Source organism: Manacus vitellinus, unplaced genomic scaffold (genome assembly GCF_001715985.3).
Source record: "Manacus vitellinus isolate BGI_N305 unplaced genomic scaffold, ASM171598v3 scaffold_41_pilon, whole genome shotgun sequence".
Lineage (NCBI taxonomy): Eukaryota > Metazoa > Chordata > Aves > Passeriformes > Pipridae > Manacus > Manacus vitellinus.
Genome location: NW_021940545.1, coordinates 4,044,061 through 4,057,852, shown reverse-complemented (window position 1 = coordinate 4,057,852; position 13,792 = coordinate 4,044,061). Strand labels below are relative to the sequence as shown.

Here is a 13,792-nt window from a genome sequence, read left to right as displayed (position 1 = left end):
AGGTGGTAACAGGACATGGATTTGGAATTACCAAAAGCTTAATAATCCAGTAGTTCAGCTTTTCCTGGCTAGGGCCATATAAACTCTCCCTAAGAGTGCAATGCCACACTGGCCAGTGGGGCACAGGAACCCACCCTCTGCTTAATGAAGCAAATTCTCATCACATTTTTATGAAACAAAACTTCAGTGACACCATTTCCCTGTGTGAGAAGCAAACCCTTGTAAGGACTCACCAGTGAAGCTCCAACCAGGGGAAACAATACTTGCCTGGACCTTGATGTGGGATGGAGAAGAGGCAGCATTTGAGATCCTCTTCTTGTGCCTTCCTGGAGACTTTTGTCCCTGACTCCCATCTCCAGGAGAATCCAGGTGACCCTTTCTCTCTCTTGTTTAAGAGCAATTCCCACTGAAGTCATCAAGTTACTCCTATGGGGGGGGGAAGAAAAAAAGAGATGCATTTATTCCTATGTAGAGCAGGACTAGAAGGGTTGTGCTTCACTGAAATCCCACAAGGAAAAGTTAAATAGGTGCCTGGGACCTGAGCTGACACTGCACACAGAGCATTTCATCCTCAGATTACAGGATGGATCTGGGGGGGGGAAGCCTTTTTATTTTCCCACATTAAAATCAACATGAACACAAGTAGGTTTGATTAATAAGGAGATAAAAATCCACTTAAAAAATTAAACACAGAGTGAAGCTTTCCCTTCTCTACCTGAAACAGTTTTCTCAATGCCCAGGCTGTAACAGTCAATCCCTCTGGATCACCTTTTTTTGCAGCAAAAATAAGTCTGTGGGGCCAAATGTTTCTGCCTTTGGGCTGAATAAACTTCTTTTTCTCCCAGGGTAGACCTGACATCTCAGCCACCACCACCACCATTCCCACTGCCCCTGTGGAATGTCCAGACGTGCAAAATTCCACCCCAGTCCTTTGGAGAGGATAATATTTCCCCTCCCCGGACCTACCTAAAGAAAACACATCAAGTTATTCAAATATTTATTCCCAGATCCTGGAAGGTCAGACTGATAGCACGTCTAAAGGAGGAGGAATGAGTGAAACCCTGGATTTACACTCCTGTGTTTGCAATCAGCACCGAGTCACTCAGTGGGCATCTCTCATCAGGAGTGTAAAATGAGAGCTGTGCATGCATAAAGCACTGCCAGATAAGCCCACAGTCTCAAAAAAAGCAAAGAAATGAGCCAGGCCTGATTCTGATTCATCAGTATTCAGCAGTGGATTCAGTGGGACAGCTCGGAATTTACACTGGAATAAGGAAAAATCAGGATTAGGCACCATCTGTCTCAGGGAGCCAAGAGCGCTCGGAATCGCTCCACACGTTCCAATCCTCTTCCCCCATTTCTTTAATCTCTTACACATTCCAGGTTTTCCATTCAGCTCCCCCGGTGACAAAAGATTTTTTTTTTTTTTACAAAATGACAGTCCAGATTGAGAGAACAGAAATTACAAGCCCTGACAAAAGAGATGCCAAACTTTTTCTCAACGATAAGCGCTCTCCTTCCACGCCGAGCCCGGCCTGCAGTGGGGAAATATAAGGCAGATGTCGAATGGAAATTAAACATTGTGCTCCCAGGGTGGCCTGGGCTGCATTCAGAGCTTGATTTAAAACAAGGCCAGGAGTTCTTTCATCGTTTCTTCAAAAAGTTTCAGACCTAAAGATCTTCCCAACAGACACACACTTGACCTAGAACGTGGCGGTGCAGGACGATGTATACGTGTAAAAAAACACTGAAAGGCAAGTTGTCTGGGGGATGGAATGAGAGAATTTAATCATCGAATCGCTCCTGTTTCGGCGTTCTGAGAGTTAAGAGTGAGTTCAGGTGAAATATCTCGCCCCTCTCTTTCCATCTAAATTCACAACAATCATTTGGGAGGCTCGGACAACTCTCGATATTCTGAAATGCAACCAAAACAAGAGCCCAACTGTCCAGCCAGTTTAAGGAGTATTTCTCTGCAAGCTTCTTAAACCATATTTACATCTGTGAAAGCACTCTGCCTGGTATTATTAGACAAGACAAAATAGCACTAGACATTTGCAATGACTTAGATATTCAGGCTCAAGAAGCACATATTTCAACGGTCTGTAGCGTTTTCTTTTAATAATTTGTGATCACATAATAGCTCAGTCAAATTAACGTAGTAATAGACCTCTAAAAAATAAATCCCCTAACTGCTAAATATACTGTACACTGAGGACAGTAAGTATAAATTTAAGGGTTGAAAAGATGCTCCTATTTACGGAAACAGTTAAAAGCACAAACGAAATCGCATTTGTTTCTCTTTCACTTTGTTAGATTTTTCTTAAAGCAGAAAAAAAAAAAATACTGAAAGTGAAATCAGTAGAGTATTTCCAACTTGAACACGTAAATATGTTTGCACTCTCTTTGGAAGCCATATTTTAGAAATCATTTTATTCTCCACACAATTTAATATCAAACGCAGCAAAACAAACAAACAAAAAAAAAACTTCTGAGGCCACGACTTTGTAACCTCCCTGAAGTTTGGAACACGGGAAAAGCTGGCCTGGTGCACACAAGACAATCAAACACATGCTTAAATGTCACTTAAAGTCCTATCTATATTGTTGGGTTTTTACTCCCCCCCTGGAAAGGAAGAAATTGTGACAAGATTTTACTTTTAGATGACCTGACAAACCAGCACGTCCTGGCACGAGCAGGACAGTCGTTCCCCCTTCCTTTCCCCAGCACAAGATTCGAGCACCTGAAACACAAACCTCATCCTACCCTGAGATATTTTTTCCCAACCAAACCAACTCGCAAAGCAGCCTCTCCGGCCTTTTTTAAAAAAATCATTTGCAATCTCCTTTAAAACATGAAATACAGATGAATGGATGGATGGATGGATGAATGAATGGACAGCTAGAGAAATGCTTTCAGTCATGCTTCCTCCCCCCCCACACCCTTAAAATTGAAAAGCATCAGTATCCAAATAGCAACAGGAAATTTTTACCTTGTGGCTAAATAGCTCACTGTTCACTTTGCAGCTGCCTCTATTTTTTGCTGGGCAAAACACCAATAACAAAAGTCTTTCCTAAGAAAAACCAAGCTTTTGACACATAAGGGCAGCGACAAAACGCAAAAAAAAAAAAAAAACCTTACAAAGAATATTTTTTTTCCCCCCCCCCCCCCCCAGTCCCGTCGTTATAATTCCTAATTTTGTGGGATGTATTGCTGGGCTGTTTATCATAACAGTGTGCAATAAAAAGGACGACTAACTCTTGCAATTTTCTCCCTACTCCTCCCCTTGACAGGGGCCACTGATAGGGAAAGAGGCTCGGAAAAGCAGAGCAGTGAAAGGCTAAGAAACAATAGGCAACCATGGCTTTGACAATGCAGCCCTGAACCCTTTTTGCTCCCGCTGTGACACTTGCATTCAAGAGCAAGGGCGGCTGCCATCATAAGAATGGACAATGGCATGAGGAATACAAGGGAGAGGGGGGGGATATATATATATAAAAAAAAAAAAAAAAAAAAAAAAAAAAAAGGAAATCAGATGAATTCAGAGCTAAGATGGCAGAGCTCTCACCTTTTCCGCTTTTTTTCGAGTAATCTGGATGGAGACGTCCCGCAGAGAAGAGATAAAAAGGGTGTGCTGAACTGTTGGATGGTTCTGAAGACTTCTGCATTTGCAAACGCATTTTAGAACTATTTGTAGGGGTATATATGCTGCATGCCATCTCTCTGTCTCTGTCTCTCTCTCTCCCTCTGTGTCTCTCTCTCTTCTGTTTTATGTCCTGCTATCTCCATCACACACCTCTAATAGTATGAAGACTTTCTGCCCATGTAAGTAAGTGAGAGTGTGTGTGTTCCTTAATGTTTGAATCAAGACACACGTCTGCATGCATTTCTAATCTAAGGAGCCTATAGCAGTTACTACAACTATCAATTAGTCAGCAATAGCTCGAGATCCCCATGTGTCTGGGTGAACAAAGGTGAGAAACACATGCAAATAGTACTCCAGCACCTGGGTCACGTACAGGAACTTAGCCAGCACCAAATAATTGCATCTGTTTCTGCCTTTTCCGTGCTTCTCGCCCCTCGTGATGGAAAGTTGCAGGTTATTAATGGGAAGAGTAACACAATTAGCCATGGCATTGTATATTCTCGTCCCCCCAACGACACAATAAGAGGAAATTAAGCCAAACTAGAGGGGAAATAAAGGGTGGCTTAAAGGCTTTAAAAACGACAAGATTCTCTGCTCTTGTGGCAGTTGCTTCCATTTTTCTCAGCGATTGTTCCTGAGTTAAAGATGCAAATGATGTAAGATGTATTTGGTCATTTCATATATATTAGATAAGAAGCTGATTATTCCAGAGGAGACAGAGTGGATGCCTAATTTCCTGAAGTTAAGTCCATAAAGAGGGTAAGCTAAATCTGTTACTATTTTTATTAATTAAGCGACTGTTACTTTCTAAGACCGTTTTAAGGGTGTTTTTCAGATGTTTTAGACTTAAGGCAAACAATTAAGAAGAAAGATACGGTACCTTTGACTCTCTCCTTCTTCTTAACCTCACAAAAATGAGCCTCACCTTTAAAAACTGTCAGAGTCAAAATGGGCTACCAAAAAAAAAAATAAAAATAAAACAAATTAAAAAAAAAAGGGCAAAAAAAAAAAAAAAAAAGGAAAAAAAAAAAAAAAAAAAGCCCTGAACAAAATCAAAACGAATAAAATGGAAAAGGCTCCGAAATCCAGCACCACCACCCTGACTCGAGCACAGGAAAAGGCTGATATCCAGAGAGCATTTCAGAGGTGACTACACAGGCTGTGGACAACGTTATTTACACAGATCTGATCGGAGCGGCCACGGCTCCCAACTCTAATTTAATTTGCAGAAATTACATACCCCGCGCTTCCAAGTGCGGGGAACTCCGAAAATTAGGAGTTTGTTGCTGAGATGAAGCTTTTTTTTTTTTTTTCTCCCCCCCTCCTCACGTGCAATATGCTCAGAGTCCTGCAAGGCTGCACAACCCTCTCGTTAGCTCCCTTTCTACTTATATCAGCTTCCGTGGGAGGCTAATTAGTGACACCAAAGGAAAAAATATTCCTCCTGATTTTTTGGGGGCTCGGAGAAACTGTCGGGTTTATTCAGTTTTAGACGGCAGAAGGGGGAAAAAAAAATAAAAAAAAATTAATAAATAAATTTAAAATGTAACTAACACCTCCTTAAAGAAATCCCTCCCCAGCTCCCTCACCTTTTTGGTTTTTTTTAGGACCAGTCTAGTGGCTGGAAGGTTAAAGGAAAGCTGCAGTTTCACACCGGTTTTGCCCCCTCGAGGAGCCCTGGGTGTGAGCGTCCCAGAGCTGGGTGTACAGCCAAAAATAAAGCAAATAACGGGCTCCAAAAAGCTCAAGGAGGCGGAGGAGGGGGGGAAAGGGGGTTGTGCTGACCCGTGCCAGGCAGTTTCATTTCCAAACTTAGCTGCTTGGGAATTGCAGGAGCACAAGGAGGGTTTCCAGAGCGAGGAGAGCGGGTGGCACCGGCGCCAGGGCAGGAAAAACCCCTCGTGAAAAAAAAAAACAACCAACAAAACACAACCCAAAATAATTCTCGCCCCTTCCCCGAACAATGAGACCTTAAAAAATCCACGTTGGGGAGGGTATTACATGCAGATAGGCAGGGGGAGGGGGCGGGGGATGAGAACAACATTTCCCAGCCACGCCGTTTATTTCTTAGGCTCTGGAAGGGCTGGTTTTTCCCCCCCCCTTTTTAATGGGAATTACTCATCTCGTTCACGGGGCCGGTGTCATCGCCTGCAAGTGCACAGCTCAGGTGGAAAAGGGGCATTTGTTTAGGGGTTCAACCAGAGAGTAACCACTCTACGCTTCTCTAAGGTTGAAAAGTGGTTAAATAATATTAAAAGTGCTCGTTGCTGTAGTTCTCAGCCTGCTATAACACACTTGGGCGCCCAGAGCCGTGGGGGCTGAGGGAGGAAGGTGGTTAAAGCAGAGAAATGCGTATTTTTACCACTATTTAATGCCCTGTTCTTCTCACTCTTAGTCTGCACCATCACTCCTTCAAACGCTCCCGATTCAGATAAAATAAGTCAGCTTTCTTTCAAGAAAAAAAAAAAAAAGAAAGAAAGAAGCCCCACGCAGATGAATAGACACCACTAATCAGATGGAATGTAATCGAATACTCTTCTTCATCTAATCTGCCTGCTCTGTGTAATCTAGCTATTCTCCCAGCTCCAGCATTTGTAAGAGGCATGACATTGATTCCCATCTCGGATAATGTTATTTCGGTATTTTAGTCCTAAATGAGGCTACAAGTTGGGTGGCTACTTGGCATTCAAAAACTCGTCCTCGACTTGGCACAAAGGCCACGGGGCTGAGCCCCTCTGCTGCTTTTTAAGAGTTATATCTCCCATCACTGGCAGGCAATTTCTCGGAGTTTTTGGGAAAAAAATTTTACGACCCGCAAAAAGAACAAGAATTTAACCACAGGACTGGCCCAGGATGGACAGCAAAAAAATAAACCCCACCAAGCCATTTGCCAAGATCTGCCTGCAGACAGCAGCTGGGAGAAGCTGAAACCCTGCACACAACACTAAGATGGGGGGTTTTTTGGGGTTTTTTTTGGGTTTTTTGGTAATGTTTTCTAAAACGCAGAACGATTTCCTTAAATAAGCATTTCGGCAAAGTCCAGCCAGGTTTTCCCCAAAAAGAAAGAAAAAAGCAGACCTGGTCTCATTTTGCAGGACGAGCAGGATTCCCAGCTAATGGTTCTGTTGGGTAAATGACAGCAGTGGGGAGAACAAACAAACCCTCTCAGACAAACAAATATGTTTGAACGTAATAAAAATGTTGACAACCGTTATGTGATTAAAGCAATTGTTTGATTCATTTAAGGCCTTGCCATTGGAATAATTTAAAATTAAGTGAGAAACATCAGCCCCTTGGGTTTTGCAGAAGATATTTAATTTGTAGGAATAGTTGTGGGTTGTTTTATTATTTTTTTTTAACGTAGCTATTTTCGACGTCGCGAGATAAAGCCCTCTCTTTCTTTCTTTCTTTTTTTTTTTTTCTAATTTTATTTTAAGAATAGACCCCATTTAGGATTTCACATTGTAAATCTCCCTATGTCTGAATGCTGTTACAAGGTTTGACAATGAAAGAATAATTCATGTCAGACAAAAAGAGCCCTTCAATCAGCTTCATGCAGCTTTTCTCCTGCAGGGCTATGCCAAAACGAATGTGGAATCCTGAACTGAACCATCCATCACATTTCCCAAGTCTTTCAATTAATGACACTGCAATCAGATCGATGGCGTGTAATAAGAAAAGAGCTTTGCATTTCTATACCTATTAATTCGCTGAGTAACTCCAGTGGTAAAACGTGACCAGAAAGGGAGAAAAGAAAAGAAAATTTCATCCTCCCAGCGAGACTTTTGGGGACGTTCAAGCCTCGGCGTCACCCCAAGCCCTGAATGCTCAAAGCAGAAATCACACAGGAATTATTTTTGTGTTTAAAAGCAGGACAGTCTCCCTTCCACACAGGTATTTTCTGCTGTTAAGCACCGAGTAGACGCTCCAGATTATAAAGAGGAGCCTGTTTTTCATCCAGGCTCAGCCTGGTGTGAGCCAGGGATGTCCTCCCTGCCATGTGAGCACAGTCCCTCCCAGGGCAGGACTCTGCAGCCTCCTCCTCTGCTCTGAAGGCAGTAATTAGCCACCAGATTTCCAGCTCACAACACATGCCAAGGATGGAGTTACCTCACGCAGTGATTAACCTCCAACAAAACGAGGTGGGGGCAGAGAGCTGGGCAGGGGGTGAGGGCAGTCGGGACACACATACACACACACAAAAAAAAACCAAAACCACCCTCTACCAGCAGCCCTGGGATGAAATTAGAGTGACCTCACGTCAGTGAACTGGCATAAGATTTTTGGATCGATGACAAAAAATTATCGAGGCTTTGCAGGCTGGAGCTGCCAAGCACATTTCAATTCCCTCACTGCGGGCGCTGGGGGGATTGTTTGGAGGAGCTGAACACGCCGGGAAAGGGAAAACTGCAGTTAACCAGAACGTGGCCACTGGTAAAAGGATTTCAGCTGGAGCTGCCTTTCTTTTAAAAGGCAGGTTTTGTGCCTTAAAAAAAAAAAAAAAAACAAACCTTCTTTTTTGAGGGTTGAGCTCAAACCGACAGGTTTTGCCACCTGGCAAGCAGCCTGGGAGGAAGGAGTGATCTGGAGGACCTTGCAGGAGACAAGAGTGGGTCAGCAGGGATGAGGGACAAATTTTACCTCCTGAAAGATCCCCTCGTGTTGCCTCGGGCAGGAAACCAGAGGAGAAGTTCCCCCACCAGCATTAACCCTTCCTCTGGGGCAGATAAAGGCCCTGATCTCCAGCACTGACATTATTTCAGCAGCTTTGGCTTTACCTCAAAGGGAAGGAGCTGCAGCTGTGATAGGAGATGGACCTGGGTCAAAACCTACAACAAGACCTTCTTTTGGGAGCAATAGACTTCCAGGGAGGTTGTGTATTTTGGAAAGGGGAAAAAAAGCCTTTATGAGAGAAAACAAGGAATGGAACAACAGGAAACAAGGGAGGTTTTTCAAGGTTCACTTCACCAAATATCAAGGAGTGCTCTTAAAGGATCATTTCTGGCTTTGCCTCTGAATATCTTTTTTTATGCTCAGATTTCAGCAATTTCAAATTTCAGCAGCACCCTTAAATAAAATTAAAAAAAAAACCAAAAAAAAACCAAAACCACAACCAAAAAAACCACAAAAACCAGCCTTGTTATTCCTGCAGCTGAATGTGCCCATCCATGGCACACGTGGAGCCCAGACACAGTCTGCAAGCTCCAGCACCCAGGATGGGAACTGAAAACACCAGGGCGAATGGGATGATGCCCACGAGCTGACTTGCAAAATAATTGCAACTAAAGCCCAGTGAGAGATGCCCAGACAAAGGACAATAAATAAATAAATCGTGCCCAAGCAAAGACAATTCATTCACAATAAAGCACGACAGAGTTGAGCTACAGAAATTGGAGAAAAGGAATCTAGGAGGGGGAGAAGTGGTAAGACTGAGAAAAGGGAACTTTGAATAGGAAGCTGAATGCAAAACATTTATACTGCACATCACTGCATCTTGTCCTTTCTGTGCAGAGGACATAAAGGCACACCACTGTAGGTGTGGCAGGAAGAGCAGGCTTTGGAGCACAGTGGCAGCACCAACACACCCCTCAGTGACCTCCAAGGCCCTTTCCCAACACCCCCAGCTAGTTTTGGGCATTTAATAACTCACATTCAGCAGCTCCACGCAGCCCCTGAGCCCAGGAGCTGGGGCAGGTGGCACTGCTGACACAACACAAGGTTCCCCCAGCGTGACTGGAGGTTTGCAGCCCTGAACAGTGCCCTGCTCTGCCCAGTTGTGAGGCACAGTGTGTGCCCACAGCTTAATAACCCACAAATGTCTTGTCTGAGAGCAGGTCAGGCAGAGGGGAGAAAGGGGTGCTGCCTCCAGCCATTATTTCAGCACTGGCTGCCTTCCAGGAGCTCACAGAGCTTCAGAAGGCACAGGCAGGCTTGCTTGCATCTGCTCCCCTCTGCTGTGGCTGCAGACAGGCTCACACACTGCTATTTTCCTCATTTTTTTACATTTAAAATGGGTTTGGACAGGCTTTCAGCAGGAACTCCCGGGCTCCTTTTCCTCATCTCTCTCAGAGGAGCTTTGGGAGCAACCACTGCAAGTGGATTTGATGGAGAGGAGGCTTCTCTGATTGTTTGCCTTGTCTGGTGGCTGGGCAAAGGCAGCATCTGGGCTCCTGGAAATGCATCTGGCTGCAAAAGCTGTGGGGCCTCCCTCAGCCCCTGCCAGCAGACAGGACACAAAAAGTAGCCACCTGGACTGCTCAAAGTCATGGCCAGATCTAAGCTTTGGGAGTCCCACATTTCTGGGAATTCAGCTACCAAGGTCCTGGGTTCAATCCCCACATTTTAAATAGCTATTATTCATTTTCCTGCTTTTTACTGTAACTAAAAAGACACCTTCCCGATGCTCCTGGTGCTCTAGCACATGATTAATACCACAATTACAGCTCAGCATTAAAACAATCAATTCAACAAGGATGCTGCTACCCAGCCACCACCTATAAAATCTCCCTTGTGTCTCCTTATCTTGGAATCCCACCTCAGCTTCCTCCAAATCCACAGTGCTGCAATCACCTCCTTTCCATCCCAATAAAAGCAGGTATTTCAGTATTTCAGCACCTGCCTTTTACAGATCGTTATCTGACAGCACAATATGCTTAAAAGGCAGAGAAAAAAATTAGAGGAAAACCTGAAGTGAGATCATGGGATGGGATGGGTTGGAAGGGACCTTCAATGGTATCAAGGTGCTAAAATATTCTGAGGATCTGGATGGGACTGAAAGGCTGGAGGAGGTTGGACGTGGTGTAAGATCTGAAGAAAGGGGAGGGATTTCCACAAGAGGCAGGGAAAATGGGAAAAAATTTATACTTCCTAGGCACCCAAATGAGAGAGAGGGGCCACAGGGTCCTGTGGAAAGGACTGACCCAGGGTTGAGGAGCACTGGGTTAGGAGTCACAGCCCAGGGTGGGGGTTGATCCCACCTTCCCATTCCTCAGGATACCCCAGACTTAAAAAGAGCACTTCAGTCTTGTTCTGGGCTCTCTCCACTGGCTGATCTCACCCCCTGATCAAACATTAGACTCCCATATACAAATCTTGGCAGCCCTGAGCTTTGTTTTCCCCTGCCAGCCCCAGGGGTGCCCGGCAGTGGAACTGCAGCTCCTCTGAGCGTGTCTGACCAGCTCTGCCTGCCACAGTCCTGAGCTCTGGGGGCCACTTCTGCTCCCAATTTATACAGAAATGCAGCTCCCAGGATTTGTGGGGCTCTGAGGACAAGCTCCAACCCTCAGGCCTGTCTGAGAAGGGCTAAGAACACACATGGAGGGAGGGAGAAGGCACAGAGAGGAGTTTATTAACTGGCCTCTCCTCATCTCAAAGCCACGGGGCTTGGTAGGAACAGCCCTACAGTGGATTTATTTCCCCACTGCACCTCCTGGAGGTGTAACCTCGGAAGACTAAACCCCAGCAGGACTCCCAGCTCCCCCAGGCACTGGAATTTGGAGGTTGCTCCACCAAAGAGAGAAGGAAGCACCACCCTGGGCACCCATGGGTGCCACCCAGAGCCCACCCAGACAGCAGCAATTAGCTCCTGGTCCCTCACCAGGGCTGGTTTTTCTTGGGCATTAAATGAACAAAATTAATTTTGTTGTTTTTAAAGAACTTGTTTTCTTGGTTTTCCCTTCAAGACTTGTGTAAGTGCCCACAGATGCTGTGAAGATTTTCAGGAATAGCCCATGGATGGGGACTCTACTTAAAACCAACCAACAAAAGACCCTCACAGGGCCTTTATCTGCATCTTAAAATACAGGCATTACATGTTCAGGGTTGACATTATACTCACAAGTTCTGATGTAAAAATATCAGTTATCACAACTATTCACAGTCTCCCTCCACCATGAATGGAAAGAGCAACAATTCCAACAGACAACTCACTTCTTCCTACCACAGGATCTAAAATATTTAAAGTTATTCACTCTTTGGACAAGCCCCCCTTCTCTCCACTGGTTACAAAGAGATCCTGACTGACCAGCACGACCCCAAACTCCTAATTTTTACATATTTAAAACCAGACCTCTCCAAAGTGTCCGAGCCCTTGGATGACTAACACTGGGATTTCCCACATGGATGAAGCAGCCTAAAACTGATAAAACTCTTGAATACCCTATGAAATATGAAAAATATCACATTTGAAAAGCCCCAGCCAGCATTTTAACCGTCCCACATGACTTTTTGTTGTTCAGACTGATAAGTCTTGTGCATTCCTTTAATACCTCAGGAGTTGGAATTTGTGACAAAAAGGTTATGGACAATGTTATTTGTGCTACTTAAGCAAATATCTCATTAATTCAGGTGCCTAATGATTTTCTTGGGTTTGTTACCTTGGTTCTCACCTTCTCGTTGTTCTCCTACCTTTCCTACACTTGTATATATATTTATATATATATTTAGTTTTGACAGATACAGAGATAACTCTTCTGAAAACCAGCCTAATTTTAAATAATGCCAAGACACAGGAATAAAGAAAATCTATTTACATTTCTGTGGGCCAAGAAATAAGTCTTATTCCCTCAAAAGCTGAGAGATGGGATAATTTGAGGTCCTATCAGATGCTTCTCAGATTTATGCCAAGAGTTATTGAGCCTTAACTGCAAACACAGACACATCAGTGTTCTTTTAGTCAGCTGCTGCATTTCTAAAGGGAATTCACCTCTTCTCCAAGGGTACATCAGTCCCACATAAACTGTTGAACCTGGAGGAATAACACTTTGCTGATGGTCACAGCAGTTGCCTCGTGGAAGAGTTTATTCCCCTCCCATTAGCCTGGAAAATTACCATTATTATTGAACTCCAAACTCACCACTGGTGTTTGGGCTCAGCTTTCTGCAGGGGAACACAACAGGCTGAGTGTGCACTGGGAGTGTGATTCCAAGGCAGAATATCAGGATTATACACTGCTTTGGCTCACTGGAGGAGGCCCATGAGTTTGAACACCTGTGTGTGAGAGTCCAAGAGGAACAGATTTTTGGTTCCCCCCTCCAAAAGAATTCCAAGACCAGCCTTGTTTGGTCTGAAGTGGTTTTATCAAAGCTTTTCATTTTGTAGGAATCTGGTAAAATTAACATCCTCTAAGCAGTTTTAGGCACCTAAAAACCTCAGAATGGATGATCCTGCAGAACAAAAGGAGTGAATCTGAACTCTGAGTTTACCTTACACAGAGATCAGAGACCAACTGCACCAGGCAAGTTTGATACACCTGCCCTGTCTGTGTCCTGGACACTTCCAGCTATTTATACAAACACTACTGGGTTATCAGATCACTTTCCAAGTATTTTAATCCAGTTTCTTTTAGGAATTCACCTTCAGAAAGTGTTTTGAGAGGCTGATGCCATAAAAACAGCGTTACCCCCCTATAACTCAGATTACCTATGAGCTTGCTCAGACCCAAAAAAAACACCCCTTGTAAGGCAGGTTTAGCCTGGTAAAAATAAGTGGGTTCAGCAGTGAGGTTTTAGCCCGTTTTTCCAGTTGAAAATCTGGCCCAAAGAAGCCTGAAGAAGTGGGGAAAAAAACCATATACAAACCGTGATCAGAGCCTTAGGTTTCTAAACCGTATTGAGGTTGCAAAAACAAATTGACATCAACATATGGGGAAAGTCTGAAGTTGCAGCAAACATTCACAAATGTGAGAAACTTTGGCATGCAAGAAGTCCCCATTAAATTCAAATATACAATGCACAAGATTAAAGTTATTCAGAGGCATTAGTGTTTGCAAGATCAGCCCCCTGAGATGTCTCTGTGTAGTAACAGTTACTTTAGGTTTAATCTGTTATTGCATTAATATCTATAAAGAGCATATATAAATACAAATCAGATGGCAGCTGCAGTCTCACTGAGGGAAAAGATTGAAGGGCTTTGGAGGGGGGGAACTAAAATTTCCATGATGGTAATTTCCAGCCCCACGCATTTTGGGATTCTCATCCTGCCCAAACTGCAGCTATTTTTTTTTTCCCCATACACATACATATATATGAGAACAAAAAAGGCAAAGAAATTAATTAGGAGAAGAAGAAGAAGAGGAAAAGGACAATACTAATGGGAAAAATTGCTTCCAAATGGACAGATTGCCCTTGCACAGGAGCAAGTGATGGTCTT

At 43.9% G+C, this 13,792-nt stretch overlaps 1 long non-coding RNA gene across 1 annotated transcript in view; it reads right to left on the bottom strand.

The window, feature by feature from the left end:
* Positions 1 to 273: 273 nt before the first annotated feature.
* Positions 274 to 13,792, bottom strand: part of LOC108640739 — a 35,629-nt gene continuing 22,110 nt past the window's right edge. Inside the window, exon 3 of the long non-coding RNA XR_001921439.1 lies at positions 274 to 426. This is a non-coding gene — a long non-coding RNA (uncharacterized LOC108640739). The remainder of the gene's footprint in view (positions 427 to 13,792) is intronic.